The 17796-nt window shown below is 46.2% G+C and overlaps 1 protein-coding gene across 2 annotated transcripts in view; it reads right to left on the bottom strand.

Moving 5' to 3' along the window:
- EPHB1 (EPH receptor B1) overlaps positions 1 to 17796 on the bottom strand; it is a 451564-nt gene that overhangs the window by 389855 nt on the left and 43913 nt on the right. Inside the window, exon 1 of one of the 2 annotated variants that reach the window (XM_017847709.1) lies at positions 10147 to 10212. The exons of the other annotated variant lie outside the window; for it this stretch is intronic. The gene's annotated coding sequence lies outside the window, so the exon portion shown is untranslated. Of the gene's footprint in view, positions 1 to 10146; positions 10213 to 17796 lie in introns of those variants that run through there. 2 annotated transcript variants of the gene reach the window in all.

Raw genomic sequence — 17796 nt, 5'->3', positions numbered from 1 at the left:
CAGGGGCTGAGCACAAAGAAATTCAGGTGCGTGCTGGCTGTGGGGCCCAGGAGCCCGCCCTACTTGAGCTCTCTACCTCCCTGCCCTCCAAGGATGGCTCACTTGGCTTTCCCTGGTTTCCGGGCATCAGGCCCTTTCCACAACACCCCACCCCAGTTGCCTGAGAAAGTCTCAGTTCCCACAACCAAAAGAACCTGCCTAAACACTGCCTCTGGAAGGATACATTCCTTCTTTAGATGTATTTTATGCAATAGAAATTCACACAGTTCAATGAGATGTGTAAACAGCTCACCTTCCTTCTTTCTATTTTTTACAACCTTCCTCCTTGTCTAAAACAGTGCTGTCCAATAGAAACATAATGCAAATCACATAGATAATTTAAATTTTTAGTCACCACATCAATAAAAGTAAAAACAGGTGAAATTAGTTTTAATGATTTAGTTTACTTATTCCATTATGTCCAAAGTGTTACCACTTAAAGATGTAATCAGACTAAAAATTATCAAGACATTTCTTGTTTTTTTCATATTAAGTCTTCAGAAGCAAGGGTGCATTTTACAGCGACAGCACCTCTCAGTTGGGACTAGCCACATTTCAGCTGCTTGGCAGCCACATGTGGCTGGTGGCTACCATATGGAATAAAACAGTTCTACAATTTGATTTCTTGTTCATCAGCCTCCAGCTCTATTGATGGCACAGAGAAATATACTGTAAAGTTTTTAAAAAATTCCATTCCTTCCTATGAAAAAGAATCTCTTTGCAGATGTACTCAGGATCATTTGCACTCTCTTCTACAACCTCAAGGAGTGGGGTGCAGGAAAGCCTAGCTATCCTCATGGTGGGGAACATGAGATGTGGCAGTCAGCTCCTGCCTCCACCCACACTGAGGGGAGGCTGGGGTGCCTAGTTCATTGGGCCATGGGGTGCCTATACACTGCCACCTTGCTCCCCATGAAGTCCCTCTCCAGGCCTGCTCCTGTCTGCTGATGTTCTCCATACTCCCATGCCCATAAACTTGTCAAGAGGTCTCAAAGCCCATGACACCCCACCACCTTTCCCAATCCCAAGGTGGGGTGCTGGGACACCAGCACTCAGTTCCACCCTTGCCTTCCTCTCCTGCTTTCCACCTTTTTTTAGGAACCAGAAGGGCTTCCTTATTTGTTTTCCTTTGTGGGCCCTGGAGCCTCACGGATTAAGGGTGCTACCTATAGTCAGGACACCTGACTTGGGATCCTGACTCCACTCTTTAGTAGCCACATGACCTTGAATAAGTTATCTGAGTCCTCTCTTCCTCCATGTGATCATCCATAAAATGGGTAAAATATTGCCATCCCATAGGGTTGCCTTGTTGATTAAATGATGAAAACACAAGACACTCAGTTGAGTGCCAGGCACCATATGAGTGCTCAATAGCATGAGTTATTGCAGTGCAACAGAAGCTTCTCTAGGTCCTAGCTTTCTTTTTCCCTGTTCTGGGGTATATTTCCTCCCCCCTCCTATGGCATCATTGCTGGAAGGACTGTGGGAAAGAAAACAGCCTATAAATATTGAAAAAAAAATGTATCAGAAGGAATTTCTAAGATATTATCCCCATTATAGTTAGTACTCAATCAGGTTATGGCTCAGTCTGCACCAGGAGCCATCTTGTTGCTTTGAGGTGACTTCTGATATCTCCGTGCAGATGAGTGGTGAGCATCAGAGGGTGCATGCTTCTGCATCTTTATCACCATGTAGTTACCCCAAGGCTCTGCTTATAGGTCCAGCAGGTGAGTTTCTTCCAGTGTGGCTGTGCAACCCAATGGACACCTTTGAGCTTCTCTCCAGTGTGTCTGAAACCCCCTCAAGGACCAGAGGCAGCCCATGCAGGGCAGCTACATCACCCCAGTCCAAAGTCTCTGGCCGCTGGGGAGCCTCTCCAGACTCTTCTCCAGATTATTTCTGCAGCCTTTTCCTCCATCTGGGTTTCAAAGCCTGCCTGGAAGTCTCTGTCTTAAATCTTACATTTTATATTTATAACCTATTCTATTTTAGAAGATTTAAGGTGGCTTGCAAGGATTATGTAAAATACTAAAAGATATATAAGCAAACAGGTAAAATATATATGTATTACTAAAGTTTTAAAGAGTTGCTAAACATCATGGATAATAAGATCAAATTTCTGACCATTGTGAATGTGCATGTGTACATGTGTATGTGCACACATATGTGTGTTGTGCACTGATGTATAGGAGAGACAGGTAAGCTGAACACAAAATTTAACAGATTGTCACAAGGAGTGGGCAGGGGATTATAATTCACTTCATTTTTTTCTTTATACTTTTCTATACTTTCTTAACTTTTATAGAGAATCTATATTTGTTTTACAATACGAAAAAAGGCAACAAAAATATCTCTAAAGAAAAATAGGTGAGAAAGAGAAAGCCAAACCAAGAGTAAAGACATAAATTGAACCCCATGATGAGGCTAAAACAACTCAATTTCTATGGCCAAGCCATGCATTTGGAGCTCAATTTTATAGCAGTCAATGGATGAGGAAAACCTGATCAGTTACACGGGTCACGGGGTCCACGGGACATACAAAGTGATTACTCAGAGAGGCCTGGCTGTCCCCGATATGGAAGCCTGAGGCAAATGCCTCCCATGGGGCCCCACGGAGAGGACACTCTGTGATGCAATGAATGCTGTCAGCGACACCCTCACAGTAAACACCACCGAGTTTCACAGGCTGTTCTAAAGCTCCTCAGTGCAGGCTGATGGCATCTCACTAAAATGCAGTGCAATAAAAGCAAATCCTTGGAGAGTGGAAACCATGCAGCCAGGTTCATGGTGGGTCTGACTTAATCTAGAGGGAGACTTTAGAGGATCAAGACCAGGACACAGATCATCTCCTCCTCCCAAACGGCTCCTCTCAGGCTTGGCTCAGCCCCTAAATCATCAAGCGGAATCTTACTCCTCCACTCAAGAGAGACTGCAGTCAAACCGACTCAGGCAGACATTTGTTCAGTCCACACATATTCATGGAGCACCTACTGTGAGCCAGGCCCTGTGCCCTCCTATCACACAATTACTCCCAGTAATCCCAGACCCGTCATGCCTGGAGCTTCAACCTAGCCCAGCTCAACATCACCTCAGGGCTTGCGGCAAGGACAACACCATTTTTTGGCATGGGAGCCCTGAGTGAATCTCCAGGGCAGGAGAAGAACATATGTGCCTGCTCACACACCAAAAAGGTTCACTTTTGGTATTGGGTGGTTGCAGCGAAGGAGCTGGAGGCTTGAGTATGGGCTCCCAGGAAGAACTCCATGATGGATGGGGTCTGGGTCCTGGTTGAGGACAATGCACTGCAGGAGATGTGAAGTTGCTCCTATATGGAGCCCTTGTCTCTGTTTTCCACCCCTGCTTTGGCCCTGGGCAGGGACGACCAAGGCCTTCTCTTCCTCCCCAAAGCCTTCTCTTTTCTCCATCCATACAAGAGGGGGTCAAGAATATTGCTGGGCTATGGTGCTTCTGCAGGCAGGTTCATCATCTGTATAATGTGGCTACCACCTTCCATCTTGAATTCAGACACACACCTCTCCTCCGAGCTCCAGATCCACATAACCAATCTCCTTCTCAATAGTCACTTGCAAGTCTCATAGCCATTTCAAAGTCAACCCAAAGTGGTAATCTTCAAATCTTTCCCATTTCAACAAGTGACACCACCATCCACTGACTGTAAAAGTCAGAAACCTGAATGCCATCTTTGGCAACTCTCTCTCTCTCTCCTTCTTCCTGCAACCAACCCACCACTAAAATTTGTGTATTTTACCCCCAGAGCATGTCTGCCACTTCTCTCCATTTCCAGCTCCACTGTGAGAGGCTGCTCACACCACCCCCTACATGTCCTGAGGAGTCTCCAGGGGCACCCACGGCCTCCTCTGGCTTTCTCTGGGTGACCCAGGGAGGGCTAGGCCCTGTGAGTCACACTGGGGCAGCAGCACTCGCCACCTCACAAGTGCTTCCCTCTCCTGCCTTTGCTGACAACAGTACCCCAAGTAAGCTTTCGCCTTTCCCTTTGTCTCCCCTTTTCTTTCCACTTCTCTCACTTCTGCTTTCATCTTCTATTCTACTTCTTTCTCATCCACTTCTCTTTAGCTTTGTCTATTTCTGTTCTCTTTCTTTCTCTTCCTCCCGACCCTGGCTCCACTTGCTTCCTCTTCTTCAGATGTGACAGTCACAGAAAGTCAGAGTTGGCAGTGACCCCACCTGCCCTCTGACAGTACGGAGGGAAATTGTGAGGATCAGAGAAAGAAAGCAACTCACCCACATGCTCACAGCAGTGGGCAGCACAGTCAGTCCTAGGGTTCAGATACCCCAACTTGGTCCAGCACTCTTCTCCACTTATACCTCACTGTTTTGCTGCTTTTTCTTGTCCCCTGTCCGTTATCCCATGACAGTGGCCTGGTGCTGAAGACAGGCCTAGTCATTCTTTGCACAATACCAATAGATAATTAGGGTGCATAAGTATGTATCTATCTTTCTCTCTCTCACACACACACACACACACGCACACACACACCACATTTACTGCCCAGACACGGACATCTGCACCCAAAGTGTCAGAGGAATGTGACTTCACCCTCTCCAAATGTTCCTTTTGTGTGTTCTCAGGACTTCAGTTCTCCTTCTGATGAGGCTGATGTATTCTGATGCAGTTGGATGCACCTACAAAAATCCTCTTCAAAATCCCACCACTTCACCACCAAGGAATTACTAAAATACCATGAAGGAGGTGCCCAAAGGAGATATGGGACAGAGGGAGGAATAAGTGCCTGACCCTCTGCCCTTCTCTCCTGCAGCCCCATATGGTCTTGGCACAAGAGGGCTACAGAAATCCAGTAACATCTTCGGAACCCGTCCAGATTTGACAGAGCCATCTGTGAAAAGCTGCTTGCCAGGGTGGGAGTGGTAGGGTATGCTGTGGCTATAGATTTAGGGTCAAGGCAGACTGCCAGAGGGGTGGGGCAACCAAAAGGAGGGGACATTGAGACAGACAGTGGTGAGGGGTGGGGGCATGTGGATGGAACCAGATGGCCATGAACTCTCCTGTTGTGACCACTTAAAATACGTAGAAATACGTCCCTGAGGCGGGTAAAGTGCACGGCCGATTGCCAGGAGGGGCGTGGGGCGCACAATCAGAACTTAAACCCTTGTAGCCCTGGGATTCTACTGAAAATCCACCCTTGGGCAGAGTTTCAAAACAGACATTTAGCAAAGAAGGATGCATTAAGATCTCAGGTTCATCCCAAGGCCCGTGGAAACACACCAGGCCTCCAGGGCCTGGGAAAAGACAATGGCAGAGCTCTGAGCATGGACAAAGCTACAATACGGTAAGAAGATTACAATGCTTTTCCAGGCTATCATGATTTTGCACCATTTTATGGTTTTCAGCCAACATAACTCATTAAATGTGTAACAAAGAGGATTTAATCTCTATACCTTCTTTTATAAGACTTAACATGTGAACAAAACTCAGAGATAGGAAAAAATTCTCCTTTGTCAGGCAGTGAAAAACAGCCACAGTGTCCATGGGTCAGGGCACCCAAGGCAAGTAAGCATGGTTTTGCCCCCATGAGGAACTGGCAGTAGCCCAAGGAACAAGACTGCTGAGGCCAAGAGAGCCCAGGTGTTCTTCCCATGCAAACCAATGCATACAAAGTCCAAAGTGTATATGGGTGGCTACAGAAAGAAGGGAAGCTGCAAGAGGAGTTGCAGGGGAGGGAGGGAGGGAGGAAAGCCCAGAGGAGCAAAGGGGCAGTGGGAGACAAACCAGAGGGAGAAGTGCAAAGAGGAGAGGGGAGATGGGGATCCGGGTCAAAGGGCACTGGGGATCAGGGAGGAAAGGCTGTGAGGATTTGACAGTAAGACCCCAAAGGAGGCCTGGAAATGAGTTTCTCCAGAGACCTAGTCACTTTGGGAAACCTGTCCCTGAGAAGCTTGCACTGCATAAAGGAGGCAGGTGTGCCCTGCTGGGCTCTGCCGTTCTGCAGCCTGAATTCCTCCCTCCAGACAAGGCCTGCTGGCCCTGAGGACCCCAGCCTCTCTTTCCCTTCGCTGAAGCCAGACACTGGAGGGACACAGGACCAGCACCTTTCCTCTTAAACACACTCAGATCTTTAGCCCAGGAGGAAAGAAGGCAATGGTCCAACCAGGAAGAGGGGAAAAAGGCCTTTCCTGGTCCAGGCCCTGGCCAAGGCCCATCCTTCCATTGTGATGCAATTTCCCTTCCAGCTGCATCTGCTGCCCCCATGGGGAAGCAGATGAACGCCCTCCTGGCTCTGCACCAACAGGCTAGAAGGATCTGCTCCAGCTGACCCTGCTCCATGGGGACACTGTCTGCACCCTCCTTGTGCCTTCAGAGTAGCTACAAGAGCTCCCAGGGAATGGAGAGTGGAGAGATAATGACAGGGAATGAAGAATCACAGCCAGCACGGGAGCAGGCAATGCCGGCCGCTCCTCCTTGCTCAGGCACACGTTTCCAAAGCCTTCTGGAGCTGGCATGAACTGCCCGCACCAAGACTCCTAAGTTAGCCCTCAGACTCACCCACAGCCCCTTCTCACCACATGCCTGGGACACAGGCCTCTTCCTGCCCCACACTTCCCCATCCCCCCACCCCCAACCTCACAGTGAACAGTCAGTAAGATCAAGTTCCCAACCCTGTGGGCCTTGAAGCCCCATTTCCTTCAGGCCAGGAGAGAATTCCCAGGGGGCAAGATTGGAAACACCCCTCTTTCTCAGAGAAGGTCTCACCCTGCCAGAGGTCAGGTGTGGAGAAGCGCCAGCAGACTAGCTCATCCCACAGCACAGAGAAGAACTGAGGCCACCTTTCCTCTCTCTCCAGGGAGCTCCTGCTGCTTTGATGTGGAACAGAGATGACAATGGCAGTAACTGGTGGGGAAGGAGCTTTAAAGCTGCCTTTTAAATGACAGCCATTGTTCCTTGGCAATTTTATGATCAAGGAAGAGAAAGAGGCCTTTTAAGAAAGGAATGTAGCACAGTTAAGGAGCCCTAGAGGATTGGAGAAGGTAGAAGAACGAAGTGGCTCCAAAGATGAAGCAGCTCCGAGTGTCTGCAGCCCTGTCTTCCCTGGAGCCCCAGAGCACAGCCCCTCAGAAGCAGTTGAGGAACTCCTGGAAGAGGAACCCCAAAGGTCAAGGCCACTCGCTGCTGATGACCCCCAAAGCTAGATCCAGCAGACATAACATGGGCAGGTGGTGGTCCTCTTCCCAGGATGGTGGTCCTTTTCCCCACAATAAGAGGCTTCTTGGAGCAGAGTTAAAGGAGACATATCCCCCCAGCCCAGCCCAGCAAAGGCAGATATGTAGGGAACAACAGTTAACCCAGATAGTAAGAATGGGGGACCCACAGATCTTTCTGGGGTGACCCAGCCTGGAGTGCATCTCAAGAGGCAGCTGTGCGAGGGCTGGTGCCACTGTCTAGCTGGCACAAACAGTTTCCGATTCAGAAACAGAACCCATGCTAGGGACAGACCCATGATCTCCTAGCTCTGTCCTCGGGCGCTTGCTGCATTTTCATGTGCCAATACCCGCTCCAGAGTTGGCAACAGAGATCCCCATCTCCAACTACAGGCTCCACGTGCCAGTCCACCTCCATCTCAACTGCAAAGGTTTGTAAGCCAAACACCCTCTTCCCAGAGCCAGCTGACCTCCAAATTTCCCATTTCTGACTCTGGTCCTCTACCTTCCAGGCACTTATCCTCCTCTCTGCTTGATGAGATTCTGTTTCCCTGGAAAAGCCAAAAGGACTCTTCTCCATGAATTCCTCTTGGCTTTGCTCTTAGTGTCTCTCCTCACTCTAAATTAATGGTTCTCAAAGTGTGGTCTCCAGACCAGCATCATCAACATCATCTGGAAACTTGTGCAGAATGCTGTTCTTTAGGCCCCATTCAAAAGCTACTCAATCGGAAACTCAAGGTAGGGAAGGAACAACCTGTTGCAACAAGCCCTCTACGTGATTCAATGCTGAAGTCTGAGAACCACCGGTTAAAGCCGTGGAACTCCATGACCAGTGTGTGTGCTGATGCTGCTGGCCCGAGCACCACACTTTGAGAACCACTGCCCTAAACCTCTGGAGCACTTCTGTCCCTCCTCTTCATCTGAAACTCAGGCTCCTGACTTGTGCGTAGGTGAGATCATCACAGGACAAGGCTGAGTCTTGCCTGCCTTTTGGCATCTCCACACTACCCTGCAGATACTCAAAATATAGCTCTTATATTGGAATGAAAAAGAGGCCCCTGACCTTTGGGCATGGTTCTACCACTGAAGAGACAACCTCAAGCCATCAAAAGCCTTTTGCTTTCTCAATAAAGAGCATACAAGACTTAATGGGCTGCATGTCATGAAGAAGCTTGATGATAGGAAAACGCTCCCCCTACCAGATCCCCTCCCTGAGTGGCTGGTGCCTTGAGGTTTGGGCTAGAGACTGCCTGCCAACTACAGCAGCAAGAAAGCATGACAGCCTGCAATGGCTCCCGCAAAGTCTCTAGTACCATTATCATACCAGCACCATAATGGCAAGAAAAAGTTATTTCTATTTTAAATTGTCAATATTAATCTAATGCTTGCGATGAATGAAGCAGTGATGATAAATGGGGTGTTTAATAAAGATGAAAGCTCCAGCAGCCTCAGAGAAAACCTCCTTTGACTTAAAGTTATCATCTTGATTAAAATTTTCATTTTATTATCCTAATCAGCAATCTTTGTTCAATGTGCTACAATTTCTATTTTCTCCACTTAGAGAGATAATTAACAACACTATAAACATATTAAAAGTAAAATGTTTATTAAAATTGCTCCGTTATCCATATTTAACTTATTTTTTAGCAATGCTTCATGGAGACATACCCTTGCCTCCAGGAAGACTTCCCAGAACCAACCTCTCTGGATAACCTCTTCCTGTTCCCAGGGCCCCCAGGGAGCAGACAACCCCTGGTCCCAGTCATACATTCCTGTGTTCAACAACCCTGCAATTTAATCCAGTTTCATTTAATTTCATTCAATCTGACGTCTCTTTATGCAGAGCATAAGAGACTCATTAGTCTCCATTACGAACGTGGGCTGGGGTGGAGATGAGACATAGATGGGAAACTGAGACACCGAAAATACAAAAATGCCCCCAAATTAGTCAATTTTGCATCTCTCTGGAATGCAAAGGTTCATTAATTAAAGGCTCCTAATGAACAAACAGCCACTAAGCACCAAATATCTGCAAGACTCAATGGGTAGAAACCACAGCACCACACAACCTAAACACTGTCTCCAAGCAGGGTATCAGGGCACAGAATATCTTGAGCCACAACGGGGAAATTGTTTAGGTTGGATTTTTAAAAACACAACACTTATCCTTATCCAAACATGGAATCTGCCTCCCCACATGCGATTTCTGCTCCACAAAATATGGAACACTGAAGCCAGGTGGAAATAGCTCCCTTGGGTGACCCTGTGATACTCCCAAGAGTGCACCCTGGCCAAAGCCTTCTGGTTTCCATTCCCTGCCTTCTTCTTGTCCTCATCTCAGGACAGACCAACAGACTCAGTCACTACCTTACTGTGTTCTTCAAACAAGGCTGATTAGGAATCAGGAATTGTCTTCTTCCCTGCAGCCACCAGAAGGTCTGTTGTGTGTGGCTGTCACTCCCACAGAGGACTTTGGTTTAAAAGCGCTTAGACACAGCATCTCATTTAATCCTCCCCATGGCCTGGTAAAGTAGGTGGAGTCTCCACATTTTACAGAGGAGAAAACTGAGGCTTAGAAAGGTTAAATATCCAAACACACAACTAATAGGCTGGTGGCTGTCCTAGTCCCAGCTGTCTTCCTGGGGGTCCCTGCTCTAGCACACGCTCCAGCCTCAGGGTGAGTGACTGCATCTGAAGCAGGAGGTGGAGCCCAGCCTTGCCCTGCTGCTGTCCAAGTCCTTGGCTCTATGAACAGCCTCTCTTTGTGTTTTTTTTTTTCTTTTCCATGATGTGTGTGTTTTAAACTGAGTCACCTCCGGGTATCCTAGAGCCTTCCACAGGGAAGGCCACATTCTGTTAATCAGCGTGAAACGGCGTGTACCCTCTGACCCCTCAGAAAGGAATGCTTACCAGAGTTGACGACACTTAGGGAAATGGAGGAAACAGCAATCCACAGAGGCCCAGGGGTAAGAGCTATTAATCTCCCGCCACCGAAGGAAATGAAATCATTATGTCTGCAGCTACAGAATCCAAAGGAACAAATTTCCTGCCAGGATAATAAATGGATTCTTTTGTTTTTGCCTTGACTCCCATCACATGACCCTCCCGGCCCATTCCTTATCCGGGTGACTTCGCCGGGTAAATACCCAGAGGTTTCAGTTTCAACCTCAGTGATGGACCAGGGTCCATCCCACCACAGCGTCCCACCAGAACACTCAGTCTGCCTGCTCTGCCTTGCCCCCACGCCTTTCCTTCCCCAACACCTCCCGCAAAGGTGAGCAAGGCTTCCATCCCCTCCACAAAGACTTTCATGAAGAGGACCATTCCCCCACCCTCAGGCAGGAGCAGATTTTGAAGAACTCCATGGAGAAGAAGGGGGAAAAGCCATTTTACCACTGAACAGGCATCACACAAGATGTACTTTGGAAACAATAATGAATAGTAAATATGGGCTATAAAGTTCCCAGGGCAAGCAAAGGAGCACCCATGCAACGCTCTTGCTGATGTGCGTGGAGGGAGCAATGCAAGGCTTGGAAGGTATCGCAAAGGCAGCATTATGGGCAACCTGGGCTCCACTGGGCTGCACTAACATTCCTCCAAATGGGGCCTCAGAGCCCTGCCCTGGCAGATCGCAGCGTGCAAGCAATGAACCACTTCATAATGGGCTTCTGTTCGGCCACAACACCGAGCACTCAACTTCTCAAATGAGTCTGTATTTGCAAAGAAAAAATTGCTGCTAGCTTAACACACAGCTAGGAGCCCTACTGCCTGGTAAACAGACACAGGGAAAACTTGCTCTCCTGTCCCCTGGGCCTCCAAGGAGAGGCAGTGCCTGAAGGATGAAACACCATACTGATCAGAGGAGATACAACTCCCAAGCACAGGCTGGCAGCCCCACTTCCCCAAAGGTGTGGCCCACATCAGAAGACCCTCTGCAGGTGTGAAGAGAGATGATCATGAATCCTCTTTGATCTGGGCACAAAAAAACCTCCACCTCCAAAGCACATGTCTGTGTGTGTAGGCAGAGGGGCCAGAGGGGTATTGTGTGGGTAGTTCCACTTCCCTAAGAGAGGGCAGGGTGCATCCTCCATGAAAAATGGAATGAGAGCTTGCTAGATGCTCCTCAACTCCATAGAAATACTGTGACATATGAGTGCTTTAGAACAAAACAGTGGATAAAAAGATCATGGCAGGAAAAATAAAATTCTACCTCCTAGAGAGGCAATGTGAGCACGTACATGACTGTTACTGCTTAAGGTCTGCTGGGATATCTCCTCACACAAGAATTCTGTGGGATGCAGAATGTGGCTGGGTGGTCTGATCTCTCTGCACCCCTGACTCTCCGCCCTGGACCAGAGACCTCGAAGCCACAGCAAAGAGGCATGGACACCAGATCCCTATACCAAATGTCACTCCTGTGGCCATGGAGCATGCACTTCTTCACTCATGCCAGTTGTAGCTATTGCCCACAGCTTTGCAAGTTATTTTTATGCCTGTCTTTGCCACTAGATGTGTTTCTCCAGAATACAATCTTATTTTATTTATCACTGCATCTGCAGCAAGATGGATGGGTGGATGGATGGCTGGTTGAATGGATGGATAAGCCAGATCACCCAAGGCATATTATCTTCATCTATCCCACATCTTATGGAAAGAAATGAAATTAATAGTTACAAAAAATTACTCCATGACAAGTATTGTTCTAGATGGTTTCTACATCTTCTTTCATTCACACAACTACTCCAAGAATTAAGTTTTATTTTTGACATTTTACAAATGAGAAACTAAGGATCAATAGCATTCTACTGACCCAAAGCCAGGTCTGTAGAATACTCCACATCCAGTATCCAAATGCATAACACTCTCTGTCTGTCATATTTCAGATTATGAGGGCAATAAACATTTGTTGGGCACCTGACTGGTGCCAGGCATCATGCCATGCACTGAAGAGTCACAGACAAATCTGAAGTGGATACAGGTGGAACTCTTTGGTAAGTAGGGGCGGAAACTCAGGCTCTCCAGGGACTCCACAGCCAGGAAAAGTCTGTCACATCAAAACACATGTAAACTGGTAGAGGCTTGTGGCTAGAGCAGAGGGAGGAGGCAAGCAAACCCTCTTTGAAAAAGGAAAAAATGAGCAAAAGTGACAAAAACAACCATCTCAGTATCCTGGAAATTAACTGAAGATGTTCAACAATCTGAGAAGTATTTATGTATCGAAGACTGGAGTTTGAGTAAGAACAGTGTGCACCTGTGGCATTCTTGCCTAGAAATGCACCCTCCTCCTCACCCTCCCCTGAGCTCTGTTGATATGAAGGTTCTGCTAGGGAAGGAAACAGCATGAAGATCATCAAAGCTGTGGGTCAAAGGGGACTCACTTGATTTGGAGTGGTTGGTTATGTCACATCCAGCAGCAGCATCAGTACAAGTGACGCGCTCAGCAGGTAAGACCATGGCGTGATTGGGGCAAGCAAATACTTGGCTGAGGATGTGCACTTACTCAATGAAGGCCAGAGAGGAGCCAACATAGCCACATACTCCTGGCCAGCCCTAAGGTGATGCCTGCGTATAGAACAGTTGAAAGATCCACTGGAAAGTCAAAGCCAGAGGAGGCTTCAAAATGACCTGAATTTTGAATGTGCTTTCCTACCTACACACAGATCCAACAGCAGAGAATGCAAGTCTTGAGGCTTAAGGTGCTTGAGCACAACCTCCGTCTAATCATTGGCAGGTCATTAACCTACACAGACCTCTAAGAAGCAAGACATAAAATAAAACAAAATTAAAGCTAAAATCTGAACCAATACAAAAGTGGTCACATACCATAGAGAAGACATATTTCACAGATTAGCCCAAGCAAGTTACTCAGCAAGCAAACAAAGAAACCAGTAACAACATCGTCATTCAGGGGGAAAAATAAGACCCAGAGTTGCTACAATACGTTATCTTAAATGTCCCATTTTCAACAGAAAATTATGACACATCCAAAGAAACAAGAAAGCATAATTCATACTCAAGAAAGAAAGCAATCAATAGAAACTATCTATGAGTCCTCAGATATTAGATACAGCAGATGAAAACTTCAAAGTAGCTCTTATAAATATGCTCAAAACCTAAATAAAACCATTTTCAAATAACTGGAGAAAGTATAAAATAAGGAACAGAAAATAGAGATCATCTCTTAAAAGACAGAAATTATTTTAAAACTAAACATAAATGATGGAGTTCAAGAGAACAATAACTGAAATGAAAAACTCACTAGAGGAGCTCAATAGAAAATTCAAGATCGAAAGATTAAAAAAAAATCAACGAATTTGAAGATAGATCAATGGAAATTATCATGTCCAAAAAACAGAGAAGAAGATTAAGCAAAGGCAACAGAATCTCAGAAATCCACTGATAAACATCAAGCACATCAACATACATGTGATAAAAAAAATTTCCAGATAGGAAAGTGAAAGGGGAAATAAAACATTTGAAAAATAATGGTTTAAAACAGTTCAAATTTAATGAGAAACATCAATCTGCACACATCCAAAAATCCCAACAAACTCCAACTAGGGTAATACAAGGAGATCCACAACTAGATACATCATAGTCAGACTGTTTAAGGACAAAGACAACATTTTCAGTGCCACAAAAGAAAAGAAAATAAAATAACATACAGAGAAACGTCAATGTGATCAATATGACTTCTTTTCTGAAACAATGGAGGCCCAAAGGTAATGGAGTGATATTCAAAGTGCTAAAAGAAACAAACTATCAACCAAGAATTCTATGTCCTAGAATTGGACGTAGAATTCTATATCCAAGAAGTGAAACTATCCTATAAAAATGAAGACAAAATAAAAACATTCCTAGACAACCAAAGCCAGAGAATTTGTCACCAGCAAATCTGCATAAAATACAAACAAATACTAAAGAATGTTATTCAAGATTAAAAGAAATGACACCAGGAGGTAATTTGAAAACAGAGGAAAAAAATGAAAAGTATTGGAAACGGTAAATATGTGGGTTAATATAAAGAGTCTATGTCTTCTCTAACTTTCTTAAAAGTAATACAATTACATAAACTAATAACACTGTATGAGTTTATATCATATATCAGTGTAATGAATCCATCATTAATAGCACAAAGGAGGGGTGAGGACATGCTTCATGGAGGAGAAGCCACTTGAACCACCCCATTAAAGATGTGTGGGATATTAAAGGATGGAAACAGTGGGAAAAGTACTCCAGGCAAAGAGCTTTGAACAATCAAAGGTGTGGAGATGGGAAAGACATGTTTGAAGAAGAGCAAGTTATCTTATTTTAGCACCTTGGTGATAGAGAAGGTTAGAAAAGTCAGTTGTAGGTAATTAAGGAGGCCCATGGAAAGCCAAGCTAAGGAAATAGGACTGGGTTTTACCCAATTAAATGGAACCTAGAGGAATTTTGGGTTTTGTTTTTAATTAGAAGAATTAGTTTTTCTAATGGGTGCCTCAGGAAGGATCTTCTGACTGCCGGCATTGGAATGGCACAGGCCCAGGATGGAGTAGGTACTGGATGAACAGGGCTCTGATGGCATTAGCACAGAAGAGTGAACTTGGGTGAGGCTGGTGTAAGGGAGGTCTCCTAGGAACCCAACTGTCTTTATCTGTGTGGGCTGCTATAACAAAATACTATAGAATAGGTAGCTTATAAACAACAGAAATTTATATCTCACAGTTCTAGAGGCTGAGAAGTCCAAGATCAAGGCACCAGCAGATTTGGAGTCTGGTGAGGACCCACTTTCTGATTCATAGACAGCAACTTCTCCATCTATCCTTATATGGTGGAAGGAGCAAGTTAGCTCTCTGGGGTCTCTTTTATAAGGCACTAATCCCATTCATGAAGGGGCCGCTGTCATGACGGACCTAACTACCTCCCAAAGGCCCCAGCTATTACTACCATCAGCTTTGAGGTTAGGTCATAAGCATATGAATTTCGGGGGATCACAACCAGACTACAGCACCACTCTGACAATGTGTGGGGATGTCTATGATGTCCCCTTACTTTTATCCTTTCCCCAGCTCTCAAACTCTTTGGAAATGAGTTCAACCAAGAAAAACCAAAGGGGAATATCGTTAAGTGGCAAACAACCCATATGAATAAAGACATAAGAGAATTTAAATCCAGACTACGCCAGACACTATACCAATCACCCCAAGTTCCCCCATTTATGAGGAAAGAGATATTTTATTAAACCCATTTTACGGGTGGGAGGGGGAACTGAGGACACATTTCCTTAAGGTCATGCAGAGAGTAAGCCAAAGCAGGATTCAAATGATTGTGAGCCTGATTCAACATTTACACTCTTCTCACAGTTTCAGTCAGCTCTCCTGAGTGAGAGGGTGTTCACTCCAAAGAGTCAGCTTTTAAATCAGATACATCAGTGAAATAAGTAGAGGAAATCTTTTTATGATGTAGTCACCCCTGCCTCCTTTCAGGAATCTCTCATCCTACTGCCCCCATCCTTGTGAAGCCTCCCTAGAAAGCAAAATACCTGAGCTCAGCAGTGTTCAGTGGTGAGCAACCTTGATACCTCCCTCCCGTCCCACCTACAGAGTGACAGGACATAAGCCTTTGAGGGGCAGCAGTGACACTAGCAGCATGAGCAGCAGGTTAAACAAGGGCCCTGGTACAGGAAGCCCTGCTCCTCTAAGGCTTCCTGGCTGGGTCTGAACTTGGCTGGGACAGGCAGAGCATCTAACCTATGTTCTAGAGATGTCCTGGCTACTGCCTGCCACCCACATCAGAGCTTTTCCTGGAAACCATGAAAACTCCCTGGAAGTGGGAGAAGCCACCAGTCCCCAAGCAGCATCACTCAGTGCCCACTTCTTGATACACACAGCCTCTCCTGGTGGAATGAGGGGAGATGTAGTTGAAGAAGGGGGCTCTGAGAGGGAGGGAAACCAGGGAAGGGGCCCATACCCCAGAAGAAGCCCCAAGATAGCGCAGGCATTGCGGTGCAAAAGCCACCCTTCCTGATAACACCTGCATTGTTAAGTGACTGGCCAGAGACTGCTGTTACAGTAATGAGCCAATCCAGAAATGAGCTGGAGGGAGATCGCAGCCAGAGTCACTAAATCCCACCCTGTGCTGGAAGCTTCCCAGGAGACTCTTAAAGGGAGGAGTTGTCACACCTGTCACCAAAAGAGAGGCTGAGGGCCAGTCAGAGACCTCATATTTACAATGTGTACTAGTTCTATGCTCTGTAAAACGGCACCCAGATTGCAATGTTCTCACTAACTTCATAAAATACATTTTTACATTTTATTAGGATTGTGGTTCTGACTCAAACAACTTCATAAAATTTTCTTTCTTATGAAGTGGGTGTTCTTACATACTCACTTCTTTGAAAGACAGTTCAATTGCCAAGAGCTATATAATTAGGTATGGGCACTGAGAAACTATTTTTAAAGGATTAGGGCATACTTAGGCTATTTGTGCTGCTTTAATTTGAAGTCTCTAATGCATCTGAGAGCCAGATTGATTTTATTTGGCCGATACAGAGCTGTAAAAGAAAAAAAAATGCATTTATGTCAACATTTAAAACTTGGGGATTTTTAACCAGTGAAAATCCAGAAGATGAGGCAATGCCCATATAGCTAGATGGGGCAGGAGTTCACCTATTCACAGAGTCCCCACCAGGCAACCTCACCTGGTTATGAAACCTATGGGCCCCCAGTAGGCATCTGGGTCTAGAACACCTCCTTTAGGTCAACCACAAACATTAACATTGTCTACTAGAGGCAAAGCCCTGGACCAGGCACTATGGAGAACAAGGAAGTAAGCCCTGGGCCCTGTGCCATAGTGATGTGTGCTGCCTAGGGAGACAGACGGATGCATAGAAATAGCTGATTCAAGGAGGAATGCAAGTTGGGCACTAACGGAGGTGCCAAGTGGAAGGGAGTGTAGAAAAAAGAGATTTCTTACCAGGAGGCAGCGGAATAACGTGGTCCCATAACTCAATGCAATCTCCCTGCTCCTGTCCCAGGACCTCATTGTGGGATGCCTCAGGGTCTCAGGGACTCCTTTAGGAGGTCTCTCAGTCATAGCCCATCCTGAGCAAATCCTCAGCAAGGCACATTTAGCCTTTCACTTGTTTATTAAACAAATGGTACCTCTGGGGCATGCAGCAGAATCACCTAGAAACTTTTCCACTCCCCACCCAAAAAGGTACCATCATCTATGCAGTTGGGCTCCCTAATAGGGGGCCTGGAAAACACTCAGCATATGTCTGAGACCCATCCCCCATTACTCACCACTGTCCTGTCTTATGCCAGACCATATCCCAGGGCACTGCCCCTCTCTCATTCTAGTCAGAGGCAGCCTGGCAGGAAGTCATGACTCAGTCTGGAGCACAGAATAAGGCGCTCTAGGTCCTGTGCCTGAGGCATGGCACAGCAGGGCCTTCTCGGTGCCCAAGGGCAGAGGCGTTTTCAGGACATGCCTGCCCTTCTGCCTTTTAACCTGAGACAGCTTAGCTCCTGTCGAATTGTCAAATTTCCGTCCCCAGGATTTGCTTTCTTCCATGCC

This window comes from Rhinopithecus bieti, unplaced genomic scaffold (genome assembly GCF_001698545.2).
Source record: "Rhinopithecus bieti isolate Rb0 unplaced genomic scaffold, ASM169854v2 scaffold_30032, whole genome shotgun sequence".
Lineage (NCBI taxonomy): Eukaryota > Metazoa > Chordata > Mammalia > Primates > Cercopithecidae > Rhinopithecus > Rhinopithecus bieti.
Note: the sequence above shows the minus strand (reverse complement) of the source record. Positions and strands in the feature narration are given on the sequence as shown.